Raw genomic sequence first — 18,125 nt, forward strand, 5'->3', positions numbered from 1 at the left:
CTCCATCTGTCTTATAGTAAACCCAACTCTTCCTATACACTGGCATTAAATTCTACAGCTTCTTTCTTTGTCCACATTACTGCGAGGTTTTCTCTTGTAATTTTAGTGAGAATCTGATAAAAAAAAAATGCAGGAGAGGATGTTACTTAGATATCGTCTAAAGCCAGAAGACTCAGTATACTGAACTCTTTGTTGGTATATGTTCAGACACCTTCCAAAACTGTGTCCTATGTCTGGGAGTAACAGTGTTTCATAGGAAGGTGTTTTCCATTTTAACATCTCTGCAATTGGAATGTGTATTACAATAGACAACATCACATCACTGCTGTCAGACCCAGGTCATGACACAGCTCTCACAGTCTGGTGGTGGTGATTTTAGTCGTTAAGTCTGACTCTGGAGACCTCATGGACTGTAGCCCACCAGGCTCCTCTGTACATGGATTTTCTGGGCAAGAATACTGGAATAGGTTGCCATTTCCTTCTCCAGGGGATATGTGGGACCCAGAAATCAAATCCAGGTCCCCTGCATTGCAGGTGGATTCTTTACCAACTGAGCTATGAGAGAAGCCTCTCTCATAGTCTGCATGTACAAACTTGGCCAAAACTCCTGTGCTGTCATCCATCCAGTTGAGTTAACGGCATGTTTGCTGATGTTACCCATGTCTAATTTAATGATCTTTTAAAATATCTTCAGAAAGACTACATTATGATTTGGCTTTGAAACAACGTTTTTTATAGGACCAGAGGCGCAGCACTTGGGACATACATACATTGGGTATTAAAGAAGCAGATGCTTATGGTCAGAGAAATGGGTACCATTCCATCTTTTCTCTCAAAACAACAGTCAGGCTTTGTGGAACCTAAGGAAAGAACATGGAGTAGACGATGCCTGTTGTAAGCTAAACAATGCAACTGAAGGCAGGAGAAATTACCAAGTCCTCCAAGAGAGGTGAAAAGTTTCCAAGCCCTGTGAGGCTGGTGCTTATTACATCCTTCATGATTCCCGTGGAGATATCAAACACCATCATCTTATTGCCAGTGGGTTTTCAATTTTATTTATTGGTAAATACAATTAGTAAATAAATAAATTCACTGGCATGTGAATCAGTGGTGCCTTCTTGGTGGCTCAGATGGTAAAGAATCTGTCTGCAGTGCAAGAGAGCCAGGTTTGATCCCTGGGTTGGGAAGATCCCCTGGAGAAGGGAATGGCTACACACTCCAGTATTCTTGCCTGGAGAATTCCATGGACAGAGGAGCCTGGTGGGCTACAGTCCATGGGGTCACAACGAGTGGGACACGACTGAATGATTGAGTGTCACACAAATGACAGGTGTTAGGGTGGGCATGGATGATGACAGCTAAGCCGTCCATGGTCCAGGGCAAAGAAGCTGAGTATACAGGAGGGGGCAGAAGCTTCAGGTCAGGCTCCTCCTCCCCCGCACCTCAGGGTCTTTCCATCTCAAACACACAAGGGGCTTGGAAGGCACCTGGGCTTTCTTCTTCACTTATCTGAGATTCAATCTCCTTTTTAGGAGGAAAGGTGCACACGTCCCAACACTGGGCTCTCTACTGCTCCTGCTCCTCTCCTCCAGGACCCACGGGGCTCTGACGTACAGGAAAGTACCCTGTGGTTGTCTCCATGGTTAATCCCCTTTATCTTCAGTTCTTGGATCTTAGCGATAAACGTTTCATTCACACGGAAAGTGAGTTCTAAAGACAGGGAAGTTTATAGTTGGGCAGGTGGCAAAGAACCATATCTCCATTCGGCTTTATTGCTTCCTTTTATGTAGAACCGTGGTCTCTGGGCTTCTCAAAAATGCTTAACGCTTATCCTCTCTGGCTAGTTCAAAGCTGTTTAAGCAGGCAGAACAGTTATTTAATGATGTGATGTTCAAAGTGGTTTCCTCACAGATATTCTCAGAGGAAATCTCAGAATGACCTTCATCTCAAAATTCTGCTGCTGACCTCCAAGTTGAGCTTTAAGATGTGCTGAGCAGTGGAAGGTCTGCCTGCCCATCTTCTCCCTCTCTCATTGGCCGCATTGCTTTTCTCTACTTTTCTTTCCTCATTCCTCTCTTCCTGCCCTCTTGCCTCTTTCTGGAAACTGAAAGCTCTATTTGGAGGGAGTGCACCTGTGAAATGGGCAGAGAAGGAAGCAGAAATGTTTCGACTCATAATGAGAAAGTGCGTGTGCGTCTCTAGATAAGATGTTTATGTAATGGGAGTAAATGCCTATGTACACTTAGTGTTTAATAAAAACAATACATATTAAATATATAAATTATTATATAATATAAACATAGTGTTTATAAATTATAAATGTATTTATCATTAAAATCTCATGCAGGGGAATGTATACACATTTTCATTATATATAATGAGAATAGATATATACATTCTAACATGTGTTTATATATATATGAAGAGAGAGAATATATATGTAGAGAGAACGTGTAGAGATAATATGTATATATATGTAATACATATAATACACTCTTGTGTAAATGAGAATATATATACATTTTCCCTCTGAATAAGAATTTAATACCAGCTTGACATAATCACCATTTTGGTCATGAATCCTGGGTTCACATTTCTCCAGCGGGTGGTGTAGAAAAAGTTTAGGATAGTCATCTCGTGTACAGTTAATCTGCTCATTGTGTAACTTGTAAACTGCCTGCGATCCCCCAATCCTTCCAGGGCCTTAATCCACAGCAGGGAGCTGGCCGGGCAGCCTGGCTCGCCCCTCCCCTGTGGCACCCTTGTAGGACAACTCCCTCTAAGCCCAGAGAACGTGTTACTTGGCATAAAGCAGATGCCTCCTTCTAGCTAAACCGTCCTCAAGACGTGCTGCCAAACAAGATCATCAAGTTCTTTCATCACTGTTTCAGGCGCGGAGGGATGGGCTGGGGCCTGGCCAGGGGCATGAAAAAGAAGGACAGCTGAGCTTGGCTCCAGGGGCCTCTTCTGAACAGAGGGGAGCGCTGGGGGCCCCTGTTTTCCTCCTCTTCCCATGTCCTCCCTTTCTGTCTCCTCCAGCTTTTCAGGATCCTTTCTCCTCCTGCACCTGCCCTCGTCCTAGCTTTTGGTAGACTCCTCTGTATGTGTAAGACTTTGCCAGTCTTTCATAAGAACCCTTCCCTCCCCGCCCCCACCCGCCCCCACCCGTGCACTCATCTCCCCATTTCAGCATCTCTGTCCTGGGTCCCATCCCTGCATGCGGAACCAGGTGTGCTGCTCTGTGGACAAAAGCTATTAAGGTGTTCGGTGTGTTACCCTCCCACGTGAGAAGTGTCTGGTTTTCCATAGAGAACATGTGAACCATTTTTCAATCTTAATTCCCTTGAGCCATACCATATGCCAACCTCTACCTGAACCACAGTTAAAAAGCGTGACCCAAGACCTGAGAGTTGTGGCTTCGGCCGATCTCTCCAGCACAGCTCACTAGCTCCAGGATCCGAGGCAGCTTCATTCATTTGTTCATTCACTCCACCACAAAGTTTTGAGCATGAACTACCTGTGAGTTTCTGTCCCAGCCACCATGGATACAGAGATTTGCAAAACAAAATACCTGCTCTCCTAGATCTTAAAGTCCATGGGGAAGGTGGGCTATTCAACAAAATCTCATACGGCTTTTCAATTCTCTAGGCATTTGCTTTTGCACAAGTTAAGTGTGAATAATAATGTTTCCTTCCTAGTGATGTTGTCGGCATTGGATAAGAATGCAATTATACTCTAATTAAAAAAATATCAGAAAAAAAGAACAAAGCAAAGAATGTAGCACAGTAACATTGTAAATCAACTATACTTCAGTTAAAAAAACAAAAAAAGAATGTAACATCTTGCATTTTGTAAATATTCAGCTGCATTAGCTAAATACAGTGATTCGTAGCAACATAGTCACCATTTGGTGATTATCATCTGCAGGGAGGGGTGCACAGCCCTGAAGGGACCTTTGAGGACTTGTGATAGCTATTGCTCTGTGTGTCCAGTAAGTTGCCATTTCTCTTCCAATAATAGTCTGTCCCCACCTTTGCCATGTGATGTGGTCCAGTATTCCATCTAGCATCTGTGCTTAGTCGCTCAGTCATGCTGACTCTTTGTGACCCTATGGACTGCAGCCTGCCAGGCTTCTCTGTCCATGGGGATCCTCCAGGCAGCAATACTGGAGTGGGTTGCCTTGCCCTCCTCCGGGGGATCTTCCCAACCCAGGGATTGAGCCCAGGTTCCTGCATTGCAGGTGGATTCTTTACCAACTGAGTCACCAGGGAAGCCCAAGAATACTGGAGTAGGTAGCCTATCCCTTCTCCAGGGGATCTTCCTGACCCGGGAATCGAACTGGGGTCTCCTGCATTTCAGGCAGATTCTAGCAGCTGGGATTGGCTCAAGAGTTGACCATGTGACTCAGGCATAGCCAATCTGAGTCCTCTCGGACCCACATGTTAACTGTGAGTGAAAGACGCTTTTTTCCTTTGGGGAATTCTGACTTGGGAGCTACTCAGAAGCCTGTCAGGTAGAGAACCCCTCTCTGCAGGAGAGAATGAGGTCAACCTATGGGAAAAAAAGCAATTGTGAGAAAAAGAGACATCACTAATAATATTGGAACTCTATCCTGCACAAACATTTAATGCTTGCTAGTAACCCTTGAGGTAACTGCTGATGTTACCCATCCTCATTTTATTTATTTTTGGCCATGCTGCACAATTTTCAGGATCTTAGTTCCCTGACCAGGAATCAAACCCATGCTCAAGGGCACTGAAAGCCCTGAGTTCTAATCACTGAACTGCCAGGGAATCCCCAGCCATCCCATAAAAATTTTAAAGATGAAGAAACTGGGCACGGAAAGGTTCAGTAACTGTTCAGAGTCACATGGTTGCTAAGTAACAGGACCAGCTGCTGAACAGGAACTCTGGCCCCAGGATCTATGCACTCGGCCAGCATCTCTCTCTTTCCTGGCCCTTCAGAGTCTGAGTCCCAAGGTCCAGATGTTGGTTCCCTCAGCCTTTCCTTTGATTTACGAGTAACAAGAAATCCCTTCCCAGGCACATGAGATCATCTGTATCTGCACTTGAACCATCTATATCTTTATCTATTATTTTAATTTTACACATAGTTTTGTGGGTTTTTTCCAGTTGAGTCAATGCTTAGAGATAAGTATGGGTAGTTGGAATCCATCTAGAATTACCTTCTAAATTGACTTTGACCTTCCTAGGACTATGACCTAGGACTGTCTGTCTGAGTTCCTTACATAGAAACTACCTTAGAACTGCAAGTCATCTGAGGGGGTTTTATTACATTGATGCTTACTTAGCATTCTTGTTGGAGAAGGAAATGAACAGCCCACTTCAGTATTCTTGCCTGGAAAATCTCATGGACAGAGGAGCCTCGTGGGCTACAGTCCATGGGGGTCACAAGGAGTCAGACACAACTGAGCTACTAAGCATACACACTGAGTATTCATGTTATTTGTATAGCATTGTTTGTAAACTGTATTAATATAAAAATTTCAATATGAATCGTTACATGTGGGCTCATCAACTTGATCCATAGGTAAAATTGCATTTTAAACTTAAGAACTTGCACCCACTCATGAGACTCTCCAGTGAAGTGTCTCCTTCATGTTTGAACTGTATGAGAGTCTCAGTCCAAAGGGGTAACTTCTGCTCCTCAGTAAGAGGCATGGAGAACTCTAGAATTTTCTGACTATTGTGTCATCCTACTAGAGAAACTCCATTGGAAACTGGTCCTGCCTAATTTGATGAGTCTCATACTTTGACCACCTGATGCAAATAGCCAACTCATTGAAAAAGACCCTAATGCTGGGAAAGACTGAGGGCAGGAGGAGAAGGGGGCGACAGAGGATGAGATGGTAAAGTGGCATCGCCAGCTCAATGGACACAGTTGGAAACTCCAGGAGATAGTAGAGAACAGGGAAGCGTGGCATGCTGCAGACATGGGTTTGTGGAGTTGGACACAACTTAACGACTGAACAACAACAATCCCCTTTAGAATGATAGCTTGCTAGTTTATATCGCTACACCAGCTGAAATGTTTTTTCTTTTCATATGTAAGTTCCCAAGATTCTGGTTTCTTTTAATTTATTGAGTATAATCCAGTCTTCGTTCCCAAAGCCTTGATGTCATTGCCAAGGTGACTGGTTCCAAAGGGCCTTCATATTAGACCAGAATCAGACAGACATCCTTGGTCATTGGTGCCCTTTATGGCCAAGAGATCTTGGTTCATTCAATTTAGGGCTCCCAGAAGGAGGGGGGGCCTGGTCATGAAATCTATTGCCCATTTGGAGATTCAAGCGAAGCAGAACTCTGGGGAAACCTGGCAGCTATTATGGGGAAAGAAAACGTTTGTCATATCCCTGAAGATCAACATTAGTTAATCCCACTTACTTGGTCTGAAGGCGAAAGTACTTGGACTAAAAGAAATGTTCCGTGTTTGTACAAGGACACTGATATTAAAAAAAAAAGAAAAAAAGAAAGAAAGAAAAACTGGCTTGGGACACATTGAAAAGGAGGCTCATGCCCTTGAAGCTATAGGCTATGTAAGGGGCTCTGCCCATCGTTCACATTTCTAGGACCTGGGAAAACTAGACACCAGTGTGTGCTCTGTGAGTCATATACAAAATGAAGTTATTACAAAACAGAAATAGTCACTGATGTGGCAAACAGACATGATTATGGGGAGAGGATGAGGGAGGGATAACTTGAGAGACTGGGATTGACATGTGCACACTACTCTACATAAAATAGGTAGCTAAGAACCTGCTGTATAGCACAGGGAACTCTACTCAGTGCTCTGTGATGACCTGCATGGGAGAAGAACATAAACATAAGTGGGTATATGTATAGCTGATTAACTTTGCAGCACAGAAGAAATTAACACAACATTGTAAACCAACTATAGTCCAGCAAAAAATTAAGGAACTCTATGGATCACCTCGGAGAAGGCGATGGCACCCACTCCAGTACTTTTGCCTGGAAAGTCCCATGGACGGAGGAGCCTGGTAGGCTGCAATCCATGGGGTCGAGAAGAGTCGGACACGACTGCGCAACTTCACTTTCACTTTTCACTTGCATGCATTGGAGAAGGAAATGGCAACCCACTCCAGTGTTCTTGCCTGGAGAATCCCAGGGATGAGGGAGCCTGATGGGCTGCCGTCTATGGGGTCACACAGAGTCAGACATGACTGAAGTGACTTAGCAGCAGCATGGATCACCTACAGAGAAGGAAACTTGTTCCTGTGCCTGAGGGAAGAGTCATGGTGGATCAGAGATGTCTGCTTCAGGAGAGCTGTGTGAAGATCCTCTGGCTAGGTTGAGAAGGGGCCCGTATTTTTTAACAAGAAGAACGTGATGTGCCAAGCCTCACCCGTCCCTCCATTGCAGCTGCAGGATCAGAAGTGAATGAATAAATGCCACATCTGAAAGGAAGCCAAAGGCCATGTGTCGCTAGGATGAACTTCGAGGTGGAACAGGGGGAAGTTCTCCATGCATTCATGATGTTTTCAATATGCAGAAGTGACTTGCTGCTAACCCCTTTGAACATTTACAAAGCTGTAAAGTGGTCTCAGTCAATGAAAAGGAGTCTTCTCCAGCATTCACAGTGATTTCCAAGGCCTATCCGTAGACCACTTACTGATCACTCAACACTGGGTTTTCTGTACAAAAAGAAAAACTCGTATAAAAATGCAGACTTAGTGCGTAGGGTGACAGCAGGACCAAGTTTGCACAGAACATGCTGCTCATGACTCTTAACGTGAGGGAGGTTCTGTGGTCTCAGAGGTCTTCGTACCCTAAGGCAAAGAGTGTGAGAAAACAACGCAGCCCCACAAATTCAGAAACACGTCACAGGCATGTACTTATAATCTGAAGGACATTTTTGTTTATTTTTGCTTTTATTACCATTATTCTGGGAGATGGATGGGAAGAGATGCTACTGTGATTTATGTCAGAGAGTGCTCAGCCTATCTTTTCCTCTAGGAGTTTTATAGTGTCCGGGCTCACATTTAGCTCTTTAATCCATTTTGAGCTTATTTTTGTGTATGGAGTTAATGAATGATCTAATTCTGTTTTTTTACATGTGACTGTCCCATTTTCCCAGCACCATTCGTTGAAGAGACTGTGAAAGACATTTTCAAATTTGTGATAAGACATTCCATTTGAAAGTATAAAGCTTTTTATAAGAATTGGGTCACATAGAAGGGCAGAAAGTTGCATTCTTTGGTTTTAAAAGGCATAGTTACTCACTTGCTTATTTAAACATTATTAAGCAGCAACTAAGCTCAACTCACTTTGCCAAATGCTAGGATTAGCGATGGAATACTATTCAGCCATAAAAAAGAATGAAATCATGCCATTTGCAGCAACATCGGTGCAACTGGACATTATCACACTAAGTGCAGTATGTCAGAAAGTGACAAAGACCATATGAAATCACTTATTTGTGGAGTCTAAAATAGGGCACAAAATGAACCTATCTAGGAAACAGAAATAGAATCATGGACATAGAGAAGAGATTTGTGGTGGTCAAGGGGGTGAGAGGTTGGGGTCAGCAGATGTAAGCTTTTATATATGGAATGGATAAACAACATGATACTGACGAACTTGTTTGCAGGGCAGGAGGAGACAGATGTAGAGAGCAGACTTGTGGACATGGCGGCCAAGGGGAGGCTGGGACGCATTGGGAGGTTAGGACTGAGCTGTATACAATACCATGTGTAAAGTGGACAGCTAGTGGGGAGCTGCTGTACAGCACAGGGAGCTCAGCTCAGTGCTCTGGGACGACCGAGAGGGTTGGGATGGGGGAATGGGATGGATGCTCAAGAGGGAGGGGTATATGTATACTTATAGTTGATTCATGCTGTTGTATAGCAGAAATTAACACAACTTTGTAAAGCAATTATCTTGAAGGGTTCATTGAAGCTAATTTTTTTTAAGGTCCTGCTGTAGAGTACAGGGAACTATATTCAATATCCTGTGTTAAACCACAGTGGAAAAGAATATTTTAAAAAAGAGTGCATATATACATATGTAACGGAATCACTTGGCTATACAGCAGTAATTAACACATTATAAATCAACTATACTTCAGCTAAAAAAATAATTTTAAAAATTGGCTTTTACCACTAAACAAAAAGCAAATGGAAGAGATTTTCATAGGCAGAGCATTCTAATGGGAAGTCATCTGGCAAAAGAATAAAGAAAGAAGTAAAATTGTTGTTGAAATACATTGTGAATTGCATGGCTAGGCCAAGGCGGTACAAATACAATTTAAAAATGGGCACAGACGCCAAGTATTATCACGATGGAAGCATCTCTTTGTGCAGCTGATGAACATTAGATTTCACTTAAAGACACTGAATACCTAATACATTTCCCCCAATTTTTAGTTGTGGCAAAGTATATGTAAGATGGGGTTTCCCTGGTGGCTCAATGGTAAAAGATCTGCCTGGAATGCAGAAGACACAGGAGATGTGGGTTCAATCCCTGGGTTGGGAAGATCCCCTGAAGGAGGGAATGGCAACCCACTCCAGTATTCTTGCCTGGAAAATCCCATGGACAGAGAGCTTGGTGAGCTACGGTCCAAAGGGCCGCAAAGAGTTGGACACAACTCAGCTACTGAGCACAAAGACACACACACACATCACTATAGTTATGTTTAACTGTACACTTCAGTGGTATTAAAGATTCCTGTTTTTGTGACCATCTCCAGAACTCCTTTCATCTTGCAAAACAAATTCTGTCTCCTTTAAATAATAACTCTCCATTCCCTTTTCTCCTAAACCTCTGGGAACCACCATCCTACGTTCTGTCTCTGAGAATTTGAATAGTTAAAGTATTGTATCTAAGTGGAATAATACCATTTGTCTTTTGTGACTGGCCTATTTCACTGAGAATATTGTCCTCAAGGTTCATCCATAGTAACAGTAATAGCTGTCAGAATGTCTTTCCTTTTTTAAGGCTGAATAACACTCCATTGTATGTACAGACCACATTGTCCTTTATCCATCCATCAGCGGACACTTGGGTTGTTGCCATGTTTTAGCTATTGTGAATGAGGCTGCTATGAATATCGGTGTACAAATATCTCTGAGAACCTGCTTTCAGTTTTTTTTTTTTTTTTTTGCATTTATACCCAGAAGTAGGATTTCTAGATAACATAGTCAATCTAGTTTCTAATTTTGGGGGGAACTACCATAATGTTTTCCACAGTGGCTATGCCATTTTACATTTCTACCAATGGTGCACAAGGGCTCCATGCGTACATGTGTGCTCAGTCGTGTTGGACTCATTTGTGACCCCATCGACTCTGGCCCACCAGGCTCCTCTGTCCATGGGATTTTCCAGGCAAGAATACTGGAGTGGGTTGCCATTCCCTTCTCCAGGGGATCTTCCTGACCCAGGGATCGAACCTGCATCTCTTGCATCTCCTGCTCTGGCAGGTGGGTTCTTTACCAGCTGAGGCACCAGGGAAGTCCCACAAGGGCTCCAACCAAATGCATTTTGAACTGTGTTGCTAACAATAAGGATACAAAGTTTGTAGCAAGTAATTCATCTTACAAATACGTATTAAGCAATAGCGTACTGAAGATTCTGTCCTAAGCATCGCCTACCACACCAGAACCTCTTTTAACTAGGAGAAAGTAATTGTCAATATGGAAGTCATGAATAATTCAGGAAAGATAGCCAATGTGTACTCAAAATCTCTAATGGTGTACAAAATGATGTATTTCTTCATTTATAATATAAGCCAAAAACATTGATTTTGAAAGTTGAAGGGAAAAATGGATGGAATTCTTCCTGGGTACACAGGGCAAATCTTTTTAAACATTTAATCACGTATTTTTATTTATAGTTCACCTTGTTCTAGAAAGGTTTTGAGAAAATTTACAAGAATACATGTACAGAAATAAAGACTAGAAATAAAAATAGAAAATTAGAACCATGGAAATAAGGACACAAAGATGCCAAACATAAGTTAACCCGTGTGTTCTAGTGATACTTTGAATTTAAGTGTTCTTTTTGCTGATAAAAAAAGAAGCCACGATTTGTTACCTAGTTGTTATTACTGGATATCAGAGGAACATTGGATTCTAAAACTCTGTTGCTCAAAATGTGGTTCTTGGACCAGCAGCAATGGCATCAATGGGGAGATTGTTAGAAATGAAAAATATCAAGACAACCCAAGACCTACTGGAAGAGAATTTTCATTTTTAAAAGATCCCAGTTGGTTCATGTAAGCATTTGAGTTTGAGGAGTCCTATTCTAAAAAAGCAGAGACATCACTTTGCCGACAAAGGTTGGTATAATCAAACTGTGGTTTTTCCAGTTGTCACACACAGATATGAGTGTTGGACCATAAAGAAGGCTGAGCACTGAAGAACTGATGCTTTTGAACTGTGCTGGAGAAGACTCTTGCGAGTCCCTTGGACTGCAAGGAAATCAAACCAGTCAATCCTAAAGGCGATCAACCCCGAATATTCATTGAAAGGACTGATGCTGAAGCTGAAGCTCCAATACTTTGGCCACCTGATGTGAAGAGCCTACTCATTGGAAAAGACCCTGATGCTGGGAAAGATTGAAGGCAAAAGGATAAGGAGGTGGCAGAGGATGAGATGGTTAGACAGCATCACTGACTCAATTGACATGAATTTGAGCAAATTCCAGGAGATAGTAGAGAACAGAGGAGCCTGGTGTGCTACAGTCCATGGGGTTGCAAAGAGTTAGACATGACTGAGCAGATGAGCAGCCAGAAATTGATAGAAGTTGAAGAAACCCTGACAGCCAGGACCTCCTAATGTGACTGTAATTGGAAGTAGGGCCATTAAAGAGGTGAATGAGGTTAACATGAGGCCATTGGGGTGGGTCCTGCTCTGATCTGACTGGGGTGTCCTCATAAGACGAGGAAATCTGGACACACAGAGGAAAAGAAAGCCTACGTGAGGACAGTGAGAAGGCAGCATCCTGCAAGCCAAGGAGAGGGGCCCCAGGAGAAAACCGAACCCGCCAACACCTTGATCTGAGGCTTCTAGTCTCCAGAATTGCAGAAAAATTGATTGCTGAAGCTATCCAGTCTCTGATGTTTTGTTACGATATCCCTAGCAAACACCTACAGACAAGAAGAGGCATTTCAACAAAGAGCATACAGAAAGCAGAAAAGCATATGAAAAGGCATCCACGTGACCAGCCACTAGGGAAATGTGGGCTAAAACCATGATGAAACAACAACACCTGTTACAACAGCTAAAATAAAAAGTAGTGATAACACAAAATGCTGGTGAAGATGTGGAGAATCTGGATCTCTTCCTCGTTGCTGGTGGGAATGTAAGATGTGACAGCTGCTGGACAATCTGGCTGGCTCTCACCAGAGTAGATGTGCACTTAGCATGCAGCCCAGCCATCTGACTCCTGGACATTCATCCCAGAGAAATAAAAGCTTCACTCAAGGACCTGTACACTAATATTCATAGCAGCTTTATTCATAAAATCCAAAAATGTCCTTCAACAAGGGAATGGTTAAAGAAACTCTGGTACATTTAAATAACGGAATACTAGTCAGTGATAGAAAGAAGGGAAACAGGGACTTCCCTGGTGGTCTGGTGGCTGAGACTCTGCACTCCTAATGCAAGGCCTCCAGGTTCAATCCCTAGTCAGGGAACTAGATCCCACATGCCACGATGAAGATTGAAGATCCAGAGTCCTGCAACTAAGACCCGGTGCAGCCAAATAAATATTTTTAAAAAGAAGAAAGGGAACATTTTAGATGAATCTCAATGAGCTTGTGCTTACTGAGAAATGCCAGTCTTGAAAGGTGGCATACATTTCCTTTATGAAGCATTCTCTAAAGGACAAAACTATGAAAACGGAGAATGCATGTGATTTCAAAGAAATTGAGCAGGGATTGGGTGAGGCCAGCAAGGGGCAACGAGAGGCAGTTGCTTTGTGGTGACTGAACTGTCCTGTGCGCTGATTACGATGCTGATCACACAGATCTACACATGGGATCCCACTGCATAGACAAACACGGATGAGTGCAGGTAAGAGCTGTCGGTAACTGAGCAACATCTGTAGTCCAGTTAACAGTGTTATACCAGTGTCAGTTCCTGCTTTCAATATTGTACTGTCAGCTCAAAGAGAAGTGCAGTGTCAGAGCTGTGAGTTTGTCTTAGCCGGGGCCTTTGTTGTTGTTTTAGTCTGAGTCATATCTGACTCTTTTGTGACCCTGTGGACTACAGCCCACCAGGCTGCTCTGTCCATGGGATTTCCCAGGCAGGAATCCTGGAGTGGGTTGCCATTTTCTTGTCCAGGGGATCTTCCCAACCCAGGGATCAAACCCATGGTTCCTGCATTGACAGGTGGGTTCTTTACCATCTGAACCACCAGGGAAGCCCCTCTGGGACCTTACTGAGAACGATAGCCTGGAAGATAGCCTCTCAGTAGCTTGAGGGAACTGTTCCAAAGAGGTAAAGGGAGAAGCCAGTTTATATGTGATTTTTTTTGTGGGGGGGCAGGGCTAGGGAATATGTCACGGCTAAAGATTAATGCTGGTCACAAAGAACTGACATCTCAGTGCTTTTCTATGTATGGGACCATAAGGAAGGCTGAGCACCAAAAAATTAATGCTTTGGAATTGTGGTGCTGGAGATCACTCTTGAGAGTCCCTTGGATAGCAAGGAGATCAAAGCAGTCAATACTAAAGGAAATCAACCCTGAATATTCATTGGAAAGACTGATGCTGAAGCTCCAATACTTTGCCTACCTGATGTGAAGAGCCGACTCATTGGAAAAGACCTTGATGCTGAGAAAGATTGAGGGTAGGAGAAGAGGGCGGCAGAGCATGAGATGTTTAGACAGCACCTCTGACTCAATGGACATGAATTTGAGCAAACCCCGGGAAATAGCAAAGGATAGAGGAGCCTGGCTATAGTCCATGGGGTCGCAAAGAGTCGGACACAACTTAGTGACTGAACAAAAACGGCAATGTATGGGAATATGCAAGAACTTGAGTTCATTAAAATGGTTACTGAAATACGCATCTAACTGTCTAAGGGGCCTGCATTGTCCTAAGCACAGAGCCTCCTGTTACTGTCTTAATTTGCTGTGACTGAAGCAGAGCGCGGTCGGTCAGTGAATGCGCTGGGTCTCCTGCACTGTGGGCAGATTCTTTACTGTCTGAGCCACCAGGGAAGCCTATACATATATGTCGTTATTCTTTTTCATATACTTTTCAGCACTATACCTTTCTAAAACTGTTGACAGTGTATTGTATTTTATTTAAAGCTGCCCCAGTTAGATAGGTTAGGCAGTCAAATTGCCCATATCAAGGATTCCTTGACACTCAGCATGAAATAAACACTCAGGAAAATCATTGCATTTTGAAGCAAAGCACCTTTGCATCTCTGGTTGTCAGTGGGGATTCAGGGTTACTTGAGTGTTTGTTCTTATTGATGTGGCTTACAGGGTCCGCGAGTCCTTTCAAATATAATTGCTTCCTTTATAAGCAAATCCTCGTTTCTGTGTCTGAGAACTCGAAATTTCCGTGGTATTTTGATCATCCCATGATTAGAGAGAAAGCACTGTAATAAACTCATTAATTCTGTTTCACGACACTTTCTGATTTGATAAACAAGGCTGATCAACTCACCATTTTATTCACATTTTAGTTTAAAGCTTGAGAAATTATTAAATACTCATCTCAGTCCTTGCCCTCTTGGTATCTTCAGAAACCACATCTCCACTTGGGTGACAGCATGCAGCTTCCTTTTAATAAATACCCTCCTTAGACGAAATACATGGAAATTACTTGAAACGTTCCTCTAAACCCATGCTGGGGAAACATGGCTCCAGACCATCTCTTAATACCCATCCCTGATGGCCCTTTGCCTAGAGTTCTGTGGCTCAAGAGTCCCTGTTTATTGGAAGCTGGTTTCTGGATCTATTCACCCAGATGCCACCGCCAGCCTGGCAGAGTTTACCAGGTGGAAGGGAACAAATTTTCCATATTGCAAGACCTTGTCCCAGCCTTCCAGTTCAGGAATCTCATTGTTTAGCCAATACCTGAAGTCGGAACCTTTTGGAAGATAAATATTTAATCTTTTGGCTATCACTCACTGTGAAGGGCTCCCCAGCAATCTCTTTAAAAATAGATGCTAGGTATCTTCGTAGAACTGGACAGATATCAAAAATGAGTGAGCGTTTCACATCTGTGGTTTAAACTTCTGAAAAAGAACAGGTCATGTAACTGGGAATTTCAATGAAGTTTCCTGACTATTTTCTCTGGCTAAGTTTTGGAGCTACTGTAATGCAGGAGAAGGAAGAAAGGGGTGCTCAGTCATGCCCCACTCCTTGTGACCCTACAGAGTGCAGCCCACTAGGCTCCTCTGTCCATGAGATTTTTTCAGGCAAGAATACTGGAGTGGGTTGTCACTTCCTACTCCAGGGGATCTTTCCGACCTAGGGATGGAACCTGTGTCTCTTGCATCTCCTGCATCGGCGGGTGGATTCTTTACCACTTGTGGCACCGGGAGGCCTGTGGTGCGGGAGAAGCACAGAGCTAAATCTCAGACCACGTGGGTTCTAGTGATGGCGTTCTAGCTCTGCTTGGTCATTTCGCCACAGTTATGGATATAACCCTGTTATGTATATTTCCCGTTGAGTTTTCATTGAGAAAGTTATAATTTTATTTAAAGTAGAATCAACTGCTGAATTTTAACTGCCTTGAAATGAAACTGTGCTGACACATGCCATCGCCCCCTTGCCCCACCTCCTCTCCCTGCCTTTGCCCTTTCTCTATTCTCCTCACTGTCCCTTCTCCCTCCTCTCTTTCCTCGTTCTGATTTGACTGGAATTTGGCTAACTGTTAGTAGAGTTAGTAGAGCTGAACTATTTTCCCCATTGTTTCATGGCCTTCTGGTTTACCTCCTCTGTGAATTATCAAATTACATTTTTCTTCTATATACAAGAGGGAATAGAAAACCCCTGCCTCTTTTTCTATCTTTATCTTTCAATATGTTTCTTTTTGGTGTTCATATGTTTTTCTTCTAAAAGCAAAAAAAAAAAAAAAATTATTTTGATATTTTTTAACTCCATTTTTAAATGAGGTTTTTTACTCAGTTTTACTTATTGTGATTATTGATAAGCCTGAGTTTATTTCTGCCATTTTATTCCAGGCTTTTTAATTGACTGCATTTCTTTTCTTCTTTTGAAGGATTGAATAAATCTTATCCATTCTATTTTCCCCTCAAACATTTAGGTTTTTTTTTTTTTTTTTAGTGTGACCTTTTTTTTTTTTTTTTTTTTTTTTAAACAATACATGTAAAGCATCAACATCTTTTTAACACTCTCTGGAGTTGGCAGCCCTTGTTCTCCTTCCAGCCCCAAAGTGGGGTCGGCCCTGGGCATGCATGGGGAGAGAGTAACTACTTACATGGTACAAGGGGACCTGGGACCCTCCCATGGGACGGTGCAGAGGAAGAGGGTTGGGCCTGACTTATGTCTCCATCTGTTCTGGGCTGGCAAGAACCTTAGTGAGAGATGTGCTCGGCGGCCCAGCCGTGCTTACGATTTGTAAATAAAGTCAAACAATGACAAGCAAACAGTGTGTGGTGTGTCTTCTGCCCAAACTCAACCGCAGAACCAGTGCCAACTGGGCGTGTTAGGAAAGCACATGTCTCCAAGGTCAGCCTAGAATTCCCGTTTAGAAGTCAAGGACCCCGGTCTTCACTTTGAAAATGAAACTGCTCAATGTGCAAAGCGGGCGGAACGTAAATAATGCGTCAGCCCAGTGGAGAGGCTTCTCCGATGCTGGTGGTCTCGGAACACTCACTGTCTGGCATTTCATGTTACATTTCAAAACCAGGATCATCCCAGGCCACATAAATCTGTCACTTTAGCTGAATTTGTGCATCACCAAATCCCGGACTAATTTTTCAAAGATTATCCTCTGCTGTAGTGAAGTCTGGACGCTTGGATCCAATGGGCTTTCCGGGGTTGTCACATCACCCACGTCGCAGCTTGTATTTTTTTATTATGTGAATGAAAATTCCTCAGGAATGTTGAACAGAGTTCAACGTTCCTAATACTTCATAGAATATTTAGGCAACCAAATTATACTGGACGTGTCTGTAAAACTCCTTTCTCTTGAATCCACCCAAGGGAAGGCATGCCTGCTCCATGTTGGTTGCCATGGTTACCTTGACAGTGATTACAGGGCAGGCATCATCTACCCACCCCCAGCTTCTGGGCTCCTTTCCGTGCTTCTTCCTGGAAGCTCAGGTTCTCTTGAATTTCCCTCTGGTCCATCCTTCTGATTTTACTCTTTTCCCTTCCTCTTCCACTTAGAAGTCCAGGTTCCCCAGAATCTGTTATTAGCTATTCTATTAAAAAAAATAAATTCCATTACTAAAGTTATTTTATTTTATTGAGGATATCAATATTCTGAGTAAGTGCTTAATTTTTAAAGAGAATTAGGAAATTTCCAGTGTGCCACACTTGCTTTTTGTATCTCTTGCCCTGGCCCTCCCATCACTGTGTAAACTACTTCTTCAGGAACCTGACTAAAACGAGTTTCTTTAGCTCATATCCAAGTCTTGCTGCCTTCCCTCTATCCACACAGACTGCAGACCCCAGAAAATCCACCCCAAGCATGTTACGGTGGTGTGGCTCATGCATTTCCATAAATAAGTCAACCATCTTGTTAGGTACCATCTTCAGCTTTTCCTTCCCATTCTCCTTTCTAGTCCCATTTCTGCCTGTCCTGGCTACCAGGTACTTCTGTCTCCCACTGGGTTCCTTTGTCTTCTGCCCATCATCTGCTGAACACCTTTATCTCTCCTGAGCACACGCCAGTACTTGCCATCCAACCATACACAAGCATCTCTTGCTAAGCATCACTTTCTCCATCTTCAAGGTGCCAGCACCTCCTAGGATGTGTAATGAAGTAGACTGTGTATTATAATGCTGCTGCTGCTACTAAGTCGCTTCAGTCGTGTCCGACTCTGTGCGACCCGTGACTGTAGCCTACCAGGCTTCTCCATCTGTGGGATTTTCCAAGCAAGAGTACTAGAGTGGGATGCCATTGCCTTCTCCAGTGTATTATAACAGTCAGTTGGA

The sequence above is a fragment of the Bos mutus genome, chromosome 19, assembly GCF_027580195.1.
Source record: "Bos mutus isolate GX-2022 chromosome 19, NWIPB_WYAK_1.1, whole genome shotgun sequence".
In the NCBI taxonomy this organism is placed as follows: domain Eukaryota; kingdom Metazoa; phylum Chordata; class Mammalia; order Artiodactyla; family Bovidae; genus Bos; species Bos mutus.